The sequence below is a fragment of the Notechis scutatus genome, chromosome 1 (genome assembly GCF_049901735.1).
Source record: "Notechis scutatus isolate UNSWTSFEM ecotype Mainland chromosome 1, rNotScu1.2, whole genome shotgun sequence".
Taxonomy (NCBI): domain Eukaryota; kingdom Metazoa; phylum Chordata; class Lepidosauria; order Squamata; family Elapidae; genus Notechis; species Notechis scutatus.
Window position 1 is genome coordinate 81062729 of NC_142009.1, and position 15453 is coordinate 81078181.

The 15453-nt window shown below is 39.1% G+C and overlaps 1 protein-coding gene across 3 annotated transcripts in view; it reads left to right on the forward strand.

Moving 5' to 3' along the window:
- The first annotated feature begins 3896 nt into the window (after positions 1-3896).
- The window catches only part of AGPAT4 (1-acylglycerol-3-phosphate O-acyltransferase 4), a 46139-nt gene continuing 34582 nt past the window's right edge, over positions 3897-15453 (forward strand). The window contains exon 1 of one of the 3 annotated variants that reach the window (XM_026675241.2): positions 3897-3999. The gene's annotated coding sequence lies outside the window, so the exon portion shown is untranslated. Of the gene's footprint in view, positions 4000-9619; positions 9776-15453 lie in introns of those variants that run through there. The other 2 variants (XM_026675242.2, XM_087969179.1) reach the window with 2 other exon arrangements.

The following is a 15453-nucleotide window of genomic DNA, read 5'->3' on the forward strand; positions in this document are numbered from 1 at the left end:
GCAGAGGTCATGTACAATAACGTTGTTCACAGTAACACGGGACTAACCCCTTCAAGGTAGTGAGCGGCATGGACTTCATCCCAATGCCTGAGTATCCAAGGGATGGGTGATTGAAGCTTCTGCCACACAAAAATCTAATTGGAGAGCATGACTGATGACTCTTGGCTATGGACATTTTTTGTTGAATGATACTCCCAGAGGGATGGGGTGGGGGGGAAAGCAGGATCAAGTGTGAATTACATATCTGAGAGTTGGCTACGCCCAGGTAAATGCCGGACATAGAATGTTAATTTCAAAGAAATCTTTTTTTTTTAGTTTTGGGACTGTGACTCGAGGCTCATGATTTAATTGGAGTAACTGCTGGAATCCTGACAACCCACTTCTTACTGGCTCTGAATGATGTTACCTAGTTTGGGTAATGAATCTTCTGCAAGAAAACAACCAAGTTCAGAAAGCACCAAGTTCATGTCAATGTCAATCCTGAGCTACAAAAAATCTTCTTTAACTTTCTGTTTGTTACACAGTATTGTATGCACTTATTATTCAGGGTTTCCACATCTTTTTTGAATCACTTAGTATCAGGGGTGGGATTCTTCTGGTTCTCACCTATTCGCTAGAACCTGTTGTTAACTTTCTAAGCAGTTTGGAGAACCGGTTGTTGGAAGAAATCTCTTTTCCCCCACTTTATAGGCTAATCCTGTAAGGAAGGCAGGAAACATTCTGGTGTTGTTTCTAACCTAATCTTTATTGTCCTGCTTACAGAAACTGCCTCTCTTGTTTCTCCGTTACATTCTTAGCAATACAGCTAGACTTCCTGTTGCCTGAGCTTCTCTAGAAATTTTTTCCTTGCTGGTACTTTGTTGGGGCTTAACTTACTTAACGGGGAAGGATTCTTTGAAGCTTTTTACACTGCTGTTGGGAGGAAATACTCCTGTTGGAGTTCTTTCAGCCGGGATGCAATGAACAGTACTTTGAAGAAATAATTGAATAACGAAGCAGAACTGCCAGAAAGAAGCTTTTAATGACAAGGAACCAAGATGAGTGACATTCAGCAAAGCTTCTTGGCTAGCTAGAAAGATTGACCATTCAAACATGAGTTTACCTACCCTTTCTGAGTTTTGGTCTAAAACTGGTTTAATTCTGTGCTTGGTGACATTTAATCCTGTGTTTATTGATAGGATAATGTTCCCTATTCCACTTTGTTTGACTGCTTTAGTGGTTCCTGGCACTGTCCTTTTGGGGTGTACTTCTAAGAGGCAGGATGCAAGCTTGGCACTGATATTTTTACTGCCTTTCTAGGGAGCATGTGATCTTTCCTTAAACCTGGATAGTTTTCTTAGGATATCTTGTGAGGTGAGTGAGCTGCCCTAAATATCAGTCGTTAGATTAAAAAGACCTGCAAGCCAGAGTTACAAATCAGGCAGGGTGCTGGGAATTAAAATAGTTAAAATGCAATAACTATCAGCAGTCAACTCTTACTCATAAAGTGAAACCCTTTAGCAGAGAGGTCATTTAAGTTCTCCAGAAAAAGCACACCCAGGAGAAGCAATCCTTAGATCCATTTGCACCACTTAAATATGACAGTCTGATGTACACTCACACTTACGTGGTTCAGGATGTTTCTCCTGATGTCTAATCTGATCCTGCTTCCTTGTAGTTTTAACACTCTGTTCTCTGGAGCAGCAAAGTTCACTCCCAACCCAGTTCTGGAATTCTTCCTGTCCTGGGCACAATGTGCAAACATTTGGGGTTTGAAAACCGTGAGAAACCCTGACAAGGAACAGCAGCCATCTCTTCAAGAGATGAGATTAATCCACTAAAAACTACACTGACTAGATCCAGTCTACCAGGGAAGTCCTCAAACAGAGCATTTAAGGTGGGCAGATCACCATTCCTCTTCTTTTACCATTAGACTTTGTGTCTTGCTGCTGTCAAAGCCTCCTCCTCCTTTAAATGATTCTCCCCCTCCAAATTTCTGCAGCCTGTACAGGTAGTCCTCATTTAGTGATGGTTTGAAGTTACAAAGCAACTTCAAAAAAAGTTGACCCAAGACCAATTTCTACAGTTATGACCGTTGCAAGCATCCTCATGGTCACGTGATGCTTGACAATTGATTCATGTTTGTGACGGTTGCAGTATCCTGGATCCCATTTTACAACCTTCTCATAAGCAAAGTCAATCGAGGATGCCAGATTCACTTAACAAACCATGTTACTAATGTAAGAGTTGCAGGGATTGGCTTAACAAATCGTAAAATGGGTCAAAACTCACTTAACAAATTTCTCAACATAACTTTTGGGCTCAATTGTGGTCATAATTCGAGGACTACCTGCAGTACCTAGAAGTACACATCCTCAACTTTTAAGCAGAAGGATGAAAATCGGTGCAGGCTCTTTTTCTTAAGGTGATACAAAATAGCAGAGCTGGAAGAGACCTTCCAACTTGAGGCTCTTCTAAGTCCAACCGATCGCTCCCTTCTTACTTTGAGCGAGAGCCACAAAAGTTCATTCGTTCCCAGATAAAACAGACTCGGGCTCCAGCCAGCTCCCTTGCTCGGACAAAAGTGGGGGGAAAGCTTCGCCAGCAGCCAACTAACCACTACCAGTTCCCTTTCATTTACAATCAGGAGAAACGGTATGGAAATCGCAACCTGTTTCCTACTGTAATAAAAACAACCAAAAAAACCAGAAACAGCGCTCCCGGGGCCCCTTCGCCTTTTCACGCTCGGGGTTCTTTTTAAATGGAGCCCTAACGGGGAAGCGCGTGCTCCCGTCTGGGACGCGGTCTCAGCTCGGCAAAAGCCCGAAAGGGGTGTGGTAGTTGCGTGTTGCGGAAAGAGCTTTTTCCTCATCTCTTTCGCCCAAAGAAAAAGCGGGAAAGATGGGCGCGGGGAGGAAAACGCTGCTCTCCCGAGAGCTTTTGTTCGGCCGTCGGTTTCGGTCTTCGGGGAAAGCAAAGGCCGGGTGGGGGGCCCCGAGGTGAGGGCGGCGTCTTCTGAAATAACTGGGCGTTGCTGGGCGAGTTGTCGAGTCATGCGGCTCTCTTCCTCCCCACCCGGCCCCCGGCCAAGATTCCGAAGGAAGTGACAAGCGGTGGGGACAGAGACGTCACAGGTGGTTTTTAGTTTTTATATTTTTATATTTATATTATAACATTTATATATAAATTTGAAATAGCTAATATCTCTCTCCATATAAATGTATATAACATTATACACACACACACACACACACATATATATATCAATATATATGTCGATATATATATTGATTGCTTATTGTACCCTATGACTCTTATTAAGTGTTATACCTTATGATTCTCAACTCTTGACGAATGTATCTTTTCTTTTATGTATTCTGAGAGTATTTGCACCAAGACAAATTCCTTGGCCAATAAAGAATTCTATTATTTATATATCTATATATCTATCTATATATCTATCTCTATCTCTATCATCTATCTATCTATCTATCTATCTATCTATCATCTATCATCTATCTATCTATATCAATATATCTATATATATATATATATATGGTATTCAGCTTTGTTCGGATATTTTTCCACGTCATTATAGTTGTGCTTTTAAAGTTGTAGCTGAAGATAGATAGATAGATAGATGATAGATAGATAGATAGATAGATAGATAGATAGATAGATAGATAGATAGATAGATTATAATATAAATATATATAGATATATATAGATATATATATTCAGCTAATGTCTCTCTCTCTATATAAACGAATATAACATTAACAATATATACATACACACACACATTAAATTAATATATTTTTAAAAATTAAAATTTATTTTGAAGGAGCCGCCCCGTAGGTGGAGTCTCGCTTTCCCTTCTCCTCCCTCCCTCCCCGCCCCCCGTCGGTTGATTTTCTTCGCTGGGGCGAAGAAGCGGCGACGAGCCGGCTGGCGCTCCACTTCTTCGGAACATCGATGTTAGCGGCGGGTGAGCCCGAGGCACGCGTGGGTTTTGTTGCTGTGAGTTGCAGGGAACCTTCCCCTTTGCATGCCTAATATTTGTTTCGGGGGTTTCCCTCTCCTCCCTTCCCCGACACACACACACACACAAAAACACACCCCTTCGCCCCCTCTTCCCTCGGCTTGGGATGTCGCCTTTGAAAAGCACGGAAGTGTCTAGTTGTTTGAGAGTGAAGGGTAGAGAGGTGGGGGAGGGGAGAAAGATGAGGTGGGGGGGTCGGGAGGAGGACCTTGATTTTTTTGGGTCGGGGGGAAGGACGTGGTCGTGATTTTCGGTTTTCCTCTCCCCCCCTCCCCCAATAGAGAAGCCCTTCGATTCCGGTTTTGCAAAAACAAAACAAACAAAAAAAACCTCTCTTTGTGAGGAAAGGGAGTCGAAGCCGAAGGAGCAGTGTCCGGGGTACCTGCTGCTTTTCTCTCTCTCTCGGGTCGTGCAACAGATTTCTCCCCCGTCACCGTTTCCATGGACACCGCCGAAAAGAAGAAGAGTTGTTTTTTTTGGGGGGGGGGTGTAGGAAACCTCATACGGCCCTTAAGCGAGGCCCGTGGGGTATTGGGATGCATATAATTTGTGCAAGGTTTCCAGCGTGTTTCGCGCGTCGCTTCCTTTCTGGTCTGTTTCCCCAAGCACAAGGAGAAGGTGGGGGGAGGGGAGGGGTTGCCTAGGAAACAGACGTTTGTGACATTCTGGGTCGCAGATGCTCTCCTGAATATGCTTCACTTTCCGAGGAGGACACGGAGGTTGCCTTAAGTAATGAGTGGTCGCTAAGGAAGGTAATATTAACGAAGGTGCGGAGAAATTAAGTGCCCTGACTGCTAGTTTAACTATCAGAAGTTGTGCCTTGATGAAGAGGTTTGTGTCTCTTGCCTCTTACTTTAAGGCTGCTGGCAGATGCTTGGATGAAATTCCACATCTATTCGCTCAGATGTTGCAACTGGGACATTTGGCTTCCTAGGTGTGCAAAAACATTTGATTCTTCTACAGGAAGAAATTAATGGATGGAAGAGCTCTGCCCTCTTCTAACGCTCTTTTTTTTTTTAAGTATGTTTCTGCTTGCAGGTGGAATCTGCCCCTTGTGATTCAAGAAAGCGTCTGTAGGAAAAGCTGTATTTGCTCCTCAGTTTTGGAAAATGCTTTTGATCAGAAACACTTAACTCACGCAAGCAGGAAACAGCTACCTGCACTGGGGTGCAGATGAAGGAAAGCAATTACCCTGGATTCGTATTGTGCTTTGCAGCATACTGTGCATCGATGTGCAAAGTGTATTCTTGGAGGTCTTTCTTGGAATCAGTTACCTAGGTGGTTTGTCTGGATTGGACATTCCGGATTCTGATGTAAACCTAACAAGAATAACAAATAGCTGAATGTAATGCATGTTGCATAGTGATGGTGTTGAAATATGAATGCAATAGGGTGTAATTACTTTGAATGTGTTATATTGAAAAATAGAATGGAAACTAAATAGATAATAAGAGTAGCTTTCTCAATAGGCTTTACTCTTATAAGATGTTATAATATCACTAAATTCCTGTGGTATGCTTCATACCCTACTGACAACTAGATATTTAAATAACACTCTTCGGATGTACTATTCCTATGCACTAGTGGATAGTTAAACGTAACGGATATGTGATTGTTTGAGTCTTCTGAACTAAGTGACTCTGTTTCACTTATAAATCTGAAATGTTTGAGCAACTTTTCTTAAACCAGATAGCTTTGAGATGTGCATACTTAAATTTTCAGAGTTTTCAGCAATAATTCTAGAAGTTCAGATCCACTCATCTGGAGATAGCTTTCTCCAGCCTGGACTATCTTGCTTGCAAAGGCAAAAGTAGCTAAATTATCAGAGGACTTTTTCATTTGCGAGTCTCTCTTTCCCTCTCTCTTTGGGTATAGGTAATAGAATAGAATAGAGTCAAGAATCATAAGGTACAACACTTAATAATAGTCATAGGGTACAATAAGCAATCGAGTCATACTACGAAACAGTCAATGTAAATCGTAAGGATACAAGCAACAAGTTACAGCCATACAGTCAGAAGTGGAAGGGGGGGTGATAAGGAGTGATGAGAAGATTAGTAGTAGTAATGCAGACTTTGTAAATAGTTGGACAGTGTTGAGGGAATTATTTGTTTAGCAGAGTGATGGCGTTCGGGAAATTTTTTTCCTTGTGTCTAGTTGTTCTGGTGTGCAGTGCTCTATAGTGTCCTTTCCTTCTTGCTAAGATAATTCTTGCTGAAAGACTTCTATATATATATACAACGATTAAAGCCCATGAACTTGAAGGGTTTTCACTTCTAATTCTTTGAGTTTGAGGATTCAAAAGATTTGCTTATCTCCTTGGAGCCAAATTTTGGAGGAACAAGGCCATTTATATTCCAATAAGGCACTGAACTAATGGGATATTGATTTTCTTATCCTATGTAAGGTTAACCCCTCCTATGATGACCAATGTGCATGAAGCCTAAAGTGCAGTTATGCTCATGTAAATAATTTGCGAAGCTTTTAGATGCTTTTAGGTTAGGACTCAAATGCCTTAAGTTGCCCTTTAGGATTGAGAAGTTCGGTTATTGATTTTTAATTTTTAACAGTGGATGAAAGCAACTCTGAAACAACTCTTTCTATGACCCTCAAGCACCAGCCCTCCAGAACATCCTGACCTGTGAGTGACTTAATTGCATAAGGGTAGCTTCTAAAAATGTTTGTCTACTGCTAATCCGGAAGAAACTGAAGTTCAGGTCTGATTAGTATTTAAATGAAAGACTATCAGGAAACCCAAGGCTCTTAAGTCTAGGCTGCGAAGTCAAATATTTCAGAAGTAGTATTGTTACCAAGAAAATAACAATGCCCACCTTTGTGTATTGTCATCTAGGAACGAATTATACTTGAACGACATTTTTGCCCCCCCCCTTCCTTCCACCATTAAGAAATACTGAGTTTGAATGTTGACTTATGGCTTCTCTTTGCTTTGCATTCTTTCCTTCCTTCCTTTTATCAGATTTTAGACTTTGACTTTCATTGTTTGTGTTCTGGTGGTGAATAAATAATTAGTGACATCTAAGAAATGAGATGATAAATGTAATATTCATTTATACGCAGAAGTCTAAATGATGACACTGTAGCCCTTGCGAAAGGAGGTTAGTTCTTAGTTTGAGAGGTGGGAAGATTCAAATCAGCTGAAAAAAAATAGTAAAAAAAATTAGGAAAGAACATATTAGTAGAAAACTACTGTCTAACCTAGCATATAGAAATGCTTTCCTTTCTGCTACAAACATGCATAAAGCAGTCTCTTTTGTACTTTGTTGTTAAAAGCAGTTCATCCTGAGTTATGGACAAAACAGCACTATAGTGCAAACTAACTCTCAGTAGTTTATGGAAGAGTTTTACTGTGCCTAACTGATATGGAGAGAGTGTGTAGTATTATATTTATAGGGGTTTTTTTGACATTCAATGCAGACTGATATTAACATCAGAGGGGAAAAGAGTGCATTTATACAATTTCATGTATGCATCCAAAGAGGTAGCATAATCTACTGACCCAAATCATTTCTTTTGTCAATTAGATTCCAAATTATACTCTGTCCATTCTACTTACAATGCTTTAAAAAAGTCTCTCTGCATCATACAGATACCCAATTTCTATTTCCATTTTAGCTTCCTATGTCTGACGGAGATATATTTAACCTGCAGCATAGTAGGATATACTTTGATTAGACCATACTTTTGGTTAATTTGGAGTGTTTTAGTGCATGCTAATTGGCATCTCATGGGATGATTTTGAAATAATGAGCGTCACTGCAATATACTACCAATGGGGAAATCTAATATGCTCTTTTTGTGAGCAGATTTACGTTTCACAACTTCCAGAATTTATCTAGGTGTGGCTTGGTGTTCTCTGTGCTTTGTTGCTTGCTTGCAGACATTTAAGACTCCGCAGTTGAACCCTGAGCTACATACCTTCTCTTCTGTTGTTATTATCTAGATGTCTTTATTCTCACCTACTACTTCCTTGCAAAATCCTAAAATTAGGATTAAATAGAATTGCGCTCATTTTCTTTGTTATACTGATTCCTGAAGGTGTGTTCTTGTGCTTCATAAGGATGTGCTTCGTCAGATTTGAGGGTTAGGAACTACTTTTAGACCTTGTGAGTTTATGGGATCTGTACTTTTAAAGGTATAAATTAGATAAGCTAATATTAAATGGGCTTCAAATAAAAATCAGGCACAAATGTGTCATAGAGAAAAACCTGGTTTGTCAGTATCATGCTTGAATAGGAAACAATGTTATGATATGGCGGCACTTTTAGACTATGATAAACCTATCTATACTAAACGTTGAAAGAATAATGGTAAACATATAATTTTCTCATATTTCTGATTTAATCATGGAGGATGTGTGTCAGTTAAATTGGTATTTAACTTAATGCAATTGAGAAATGTTTTGCAATAATTATTTTAAAACCAAGTTAGTTTATTACAGAAATGATGATTTCTTCTGTTTTCAATGTTTATCTTTCTCCCAAGCAGGCAAAAATTAAATGATCCTATCATTCTCAGAATTCAGTAGTTTATATCTGTGTTTCAAATCACATCAACAGAATAATAGTACTATAAAACCTTAGTTTAATGAACTATTGGGAGAATGAGTATCCTTTAATTCTCAACGGCAGCTAATTTTGAAATCACTTCTTTTGTATTACAAAACTATTGAAACTGATGTGAACAATGTCGAAATATCAGTTATATAATTATGCAAATATTGATTAAATGTAATATCTGGATTGCTTTAACAGTGGACGTTCGTTGTTCGAGTAAAATCTAAACAAAAATGTTTTCTAGTGCATCTGAAGTCTGCTGATTGGAAGACCCAGACAATTGTAAAATCAGTGTATAAATGAATCATTATTGTTTGAATTATACTGTTCAATTATATAACCTAGGTGTACTTTTATGGACAAACCAACATTTTTTTTTATAAAGTGACTACATAATTATGTATCTTTAAAACCTGCTAAAATATTGCCTGTGCATATAGATACATTTGTTTCTTCCCTTTTCAATTAATAACTGCATTTGAGTCAACATTTCTGAAGATATTATATTTGTAACTGAGATGAGATTAGCAATTGCTGAATGTTCAGTGTAATTTAAATATATAAGTATGAAAGATCCAGTTATTTAATTTCCTACGTTTCTGAGAACAAGCTTTTGCAATGAAGGGGAAAAAATGACAATTTGGTCATTACTTTTTTTAAAAAAAAAATCCAAATAAATTTGAAAGAATGTCAACTTTTATCTCTCTAGGTTTTTTAGTCTTTTTATCCACTTTTGGGATAAACATTTACCAAGACAACTTTAATTTTTTTTAAAGAAGTTAGAGGAAGAATGTGTCATTATCTTAAGAAACACCTCATTGATGATCATCTCGTTTAGTGGACTGACATTCCTCCTCTTTCAAATGCTCTTATCTTTGAGAAGAGGTAGCAAGCTGGCTTACATTTTATGAGGACCAATTCTAGAGTTCTGATCTTTGCTACTTTAAAGGTACACTTAGCACACAAAAGAAAATTATTTTAATCAGTGGAATATTTCGCTTTTTTTAATCAATGAAAAGAACAGATTCCCACCAGTTCATGCAGGAGCTTTGTGAAAGAAACTGAGAAAGACTCCACCCTGGGAATATGGGAAATCAGTTCCATTGTAATGGAATGTAGACTTCGACTTATGAACACAAATGAGCCCAACATTTCTGTTGCTAAACAAGACAGTTGTTAGGTGAGTTTTGCCCCATTTTACGACCATTCTTGCCACAGTTCTTCCTTCTTGACTTGGCTTGTCATAAGGTCGCAAATGTGATCACATCACCCTGGGACACTCAAATGCATGCTGGTTGCCAAACATCCAAATTTTGACCATGTGTCCAGGGGAATACTGCAACGGTCGTAAGTATGAAAAATGATCACAAGTCACCTTTTTCAGTGCCGTTGTAACTTTGAACAGTCACTAAATGAATAGTAGTAAGTCAAGGATTACTTGTAATCTGTGTGCTGAGATTTTTTTTTTAACTTTATCCTAACCTCTGCTGTACAACAACTATGAAAGAATTGTATTTTTTGTGGAGGTGGAGCAATCAAGAACTTGACAACTACACAGATTATTCTCTCTTGTGTTAATTTTTCCTTCCCCTGGAATGATAGTTAACAATGTGAGTGAGAACAATTAATGGTGAGAACAATTAAGCAGCTTGGAACAGCGTGCTGTCAGAAGTTGTAGGTCCTTCATCACTGGAGATTTTTAAGAAGAGACTGGACAGTCACTTATCTGAGATGGTATAGGTTCTCCTATTTGAGCAGGGGATTGGTCTAAATGACCTCTAAGGTCCCTTCCAGCTCTATTCTGATTGATTGACTGTTTTGATTGTTTGAAGGTGGACGTGGTTGATCTGCAATTACAATGACTGATGCTGCGGTTTGTTTTATTCATTCATATATGTTGTGATAATATCTAGCAGACAGGTAATTTTGTTCCTATTGTGTACATGTCTAAACTAGTTTGAAGGGAGCTTTTACATTCATTATGCAGACTTTAATGAGAATACAACTCATGATGGGAATTTTCCCAAGACCCAAACAGGAGTCATCTTTATTTACGTGTAGCAGCACTTGTGATTGGCTGAAGAAATCCTGGTCCCGCTCTATCTACATGCACTCAACAAATCTATTGGCCAGGAATCTGTAATGAACCAATTTGAAATCTGCGCTACATACTATGGAGCTTTGTCTTCTTTATAAATTCCACATTAGCTGTCACAAAATGACATCTCAAATAATGTCTCATTACTTACGAGGTTTGGCTTTTTGGTGTGACCAGCACAGTAGACAAGATAAATGAAGGTCATTTCATTTTTGGTGATTCAGCCATTACAATTTAAATAACCGAGCCTGCAGTTTTATAGCTTGCAATGATGGACTTTTGAGTAGATATAAAAATAAATCTGTAAATACAGAGAGGTCATGTTATAGATCCTGCTTATTTAAGGAACCTCATACAGGACTATTTGTACCCTTTAGTGATATAGGGAAAAATAAGCTTTAGTTGTTTACATCAAATGATGCAGACTGGTAACTAAATACAGACAGTCCTTAACTTATGATTGCTTGCTTAGCAAGCGTTCGAAGTTATGACAGAAGCTACTTACAAGCTGGTTTTGCAGTTCACAAATGACCACATTTTGGGCATTCCGCAACCAGTCTGCATTTATGGCCATTTGCAGAACCCTGCAGTCACGTGACCACACCTTGCAATTTCAAATTTTCAGCAAAAGCCTCTCCGTAGTAAACAATAAATGCCACAAAAAGGTCACAAATGTAATGATTGCCACAAAAAAAGGTCACCAATTCGGGTCCAGTCACATGATGTCCTGATTTACAACTGTTATGAGTTATAAGCATAATTGCTGGGCTCTTATGGTTATAATTCTAGAACCACCTGTGCAACCTCCTCCCCTAAGTATGAAAGAAATATGTCAGGAGCACTGTATCAATAATACTTTTAGCATGGAACCATTATAAGAAAACTTCACAATAAATATTTGGGCACAGTGTGAACGGCTGCCAAAAATAAGATAATATTACTTTCAGTGATCTTTCCAGTTAATTTCCTTTTTATCCTTTGTTGTTTTGAAACAGCAAATATTTGATGTGCCCAAATATTTATTGTCAAGCTTTCTTAAAATGATTGTATTGTAATCTTCCATCCCCTTCACTATGATAGTTTACAGTCTCTGGAAGCTTTTGCAATATGTGAGTTTTTAAAGAAAACTAAAGCTCTTCATTCTTTGCTGTAACAGGCAATTCCTTTGGAAGGCAATTCCTTCCTGATCTGCTAAATTAAGCTTTTCAAATATGTATTTACCACTTTACTGTCCACTTGTTTGGGATATGTAATCTTTCTGCTGGTAATTTATTCTGAATGGTGCAGTTATATTTCCAACCTGCTCTACTATCAGAAAGCATACCCACTCTTCTTCTAAAGAAAAACATATGTTTATGTTAAACAGATAACAGATAATCAGAATTGGAAGGGACCTTATAGGTCATCTAGTCCAACCCCCCGCCCAAGCGGGAGACCCTACACCATTTCTGACAAATGGCAGTCCAATCTCTTCTTGAAAGTCTCAACTGATGGCGCTCCCACAACTTCCGAGGTCAAGCTGTTCCATTGGTTGATTGTTCTCACTGTCAGAAAGTTTCTCCTTATTTCCAGATTAAATCTCTCCTTGTTCAGTTTCCATCCATTGTTCCTTGTCTGGCCTACAGCCGCTTTAGAAAATAGCTTGACTCCTTCCTCCCTGTGGCAGCCCCTCAAATGTTGGAAAAATGTCTAACAGAATGATCACATACCTTCCTGTAGAATACAGATAGAATTACAGATAGTCCTTGATTTACAACAGTTCATTTAGTGACCATTTGAAGTCACAGTGGCACTGGAAAAAGGGACTTTCGACCATTTTTCACACTTATGATTGTTGCAACATCCCTATGGTACCATGATTTATAGCTGGATGCTTGGCAACTGACTCATATTTATGACAGATGCAGAGTCTCAGAGTCACGGGATCCCTTTTTGCGACTTCCTGGTAAGCAAAATCAATGGAGAAGCCAGATTCATTTAACAATTCTTGCTACTCACTTATCAACTACAGTGATTCACTTAACAAATGTGGCAAGAAAAGGTGGTAAAGTGGGAGAAAACTCACCCAACAATTTTCTCACTTAGCAACAGAAATTTGGAGCTCAATTGTGGTCGTAAGTTGAGGACTACCTGTAGGAGTTACATTCCTATAATATAAGTTGGGAATGTTTAAAATCATTGCTTGGCTAGTTTAATTTTCTATTAAACTTGATTCACGTGCAATACCATGTCATTTAGGGGACTTTTTGTGCATTATGTTTTTCCAGATCCGATTTTTTTCTGTGATGCTATTGAATAAACAAGTAAAACATATGAGTTTTACCCAGAGATTGTGCTCCATCAATCCAAATCTGACTTCTGGCATTCATGCACAAGATGCACTCAAATCCCTAAAATGTTAGCAATGAATGATGGAACTATTTTTCTTACTCGTACAATCAGTAGAAGAAAATAAGCTGAGTAGGAACAGTACAGTGCCTGGTCTGTTATCTTTCTTTTTTCAAACTTTATCTTCTGCTTCAGACTCTTCAAAGTGCAGATGATAGTTAAGTGCTTCTGGCATTTTTGTTCCTATTGCATGCTTATAACTTTAAATCTCTGCCAATTCCTGCCCAACCATGTACAACTCTTAAATTGGATTTCCACAAATACTTCACTTGACTTGATGCCTTCCTATTTTGGGAAACTCTTGACTTCATACTTACCAGAAGTGCCACCCTACAGCATCCCTGGTTATATTAGAACATGATATTCTCCTCATTTTAGCAACTAGGTTTTTCTAATAATGTATTGTTTATTTATTTAAAGGATTTATATGGCTGCCCATCTTAAGCAACTCTGGACTGCTCACAGCATCAATAAAACCAATGGCTATAAAACAGTCATAAAACAGTAAACCGATAAAGTGATAAAAACAAAAAGCCTGTGTTTTAGTGGTACCTCTGAGATATACCCTGCAGCAAGCTTCAATTGTTCTCATTCCATATTTCTATCTATAGAATCTTATCTTTGGTTAAAGAACCAGGTCTTAATGAGGGTGGGGCCTTGCCAAATCATTGGGAGGGGGGAATAGTCCACGTTGTAGGAGCAGCCACAGAAAAGACATACTTGTGAGGTCCCACGAAATGGCAAGATTTCAGGAAAGGGCTCTAGAGCAGGGGTGTCAACTCAAGGCCCTCGCGCCAGATCCAGCCCATGGGTTACTTAGATCTGGCCTGCAGGACTACCCTGGAAACAACAAAGGATTGGCCCATAGCTCCATTTTCGCTGGCAGAGGGCTAGCAAAACAAACCAAAAACAAAACAAAAGGAGCAATATTTCCCCTTTTGCATTTGATCATGCAAGAAGGGACAGGAAAGGAAAAAAGGAAAGTGGAAAGACAGAAAAAGGTGGGAAGAGAGCAAGGAAGGAAAAAGAGAGAAGGGAAGGAAGAAGAAAGGAGAATGAAGAGGGAAGGAAAAAGAAGAAGGAAGGAAGGAAGTGTTCTGACCCAAACCTTGTTCCAAGGAAACAAACACGAAACGGAGGTAACAGCAAAACCTTTTAATGATTCTTTATGAATTCCATTCCTTCCCGGTTAAAAGGCTGTTTCAAACTAATTGTCTCTGATAAGAACGAGCCTTGCCAAGGTTGTGCAAGGCTGCCAAGAACACAAGATAAAGTTGCCAAGCAATATTCGAAACACAAAGAGTCTCCAAACACCAACTAAGAGATTCCGAACGTCCACAAGGCTTGAGTGCAAAAACTTCTTTGCTTCCTCCAAAGAACTCCGGTTTCTCAGCTGGCTTTTATCTCTTAACGGAGGGGCCATTACCTTGCAGCCTTACTCCCGAGTTGTCCGTGCTGCTGCAGCTGCTCTTCAAGCAGCCCTGAGTGCACGTGCATTGGGCACAGGCTCCTTGGGGACCTCTTCATCACTGCTGCCAGCCTCCACAATCTCCAAAGGCAGCATTCCACTCCCTGATAGTCCTGACCCCATCCCTGCATCACACTCAGGCCCCTCATCTGAGTCTCGGAGACCTCAGCTGTCCACACCTGCTGCCGGCAAACCACAACAGGAAGTAAGGAGATTATAATGAGAGGGAGGGCCTGAGGGAAGTCCCGCCTTAGCACTTGACCCCCACAGGTGCCCCCAATATGAGTGATGTTGAGATGGCCACACCCATTCTGGCCATGCCTACCCCGGCTATGCCCAGCAACCTCAGCCTCCCCAAGGTCAAATACAACCATTATGCAGCCCTCAATGAAATCGTGTTTGACCCCCCTGTTCTAGAGCATCCCTACCCTGTCTGATTTATTCTTAGGATGTCAATATTATATGAAAAATAGTATGTATCCGATATATTGTAACGTAGTATATATATATATATAATATAGGAAGAGAACATATTCATTATGTCGGTTCCAGAAAAGTTTGGCTCAGCAATGAGGATTGTAAACAAAACTGAAATAAAGTATTAAAAAAGTGAAAAGACGGGGATGGCTAATTGGTTGCTTAGCTATTTTTTTTAAGTTATTGAGAACTATGCCAAATGCTTCTCTTGTTTGTGGTTCCTGAACAATCTGCATCTTTATTCCTCCTCTTAACTTAGAAAACTAAATAAACAGGAAGACTGATTTCTGCAAATAATAATTGCTTAATAATAATCTGAGGTAGTCTGTCCAAAGAGCATATTCAGTACCAAATACTGAATATAATAAATGAATAAATAGTATTCCTATTTCAATAGTTTTGGTTACAGTATATCCCTTTTTACTCC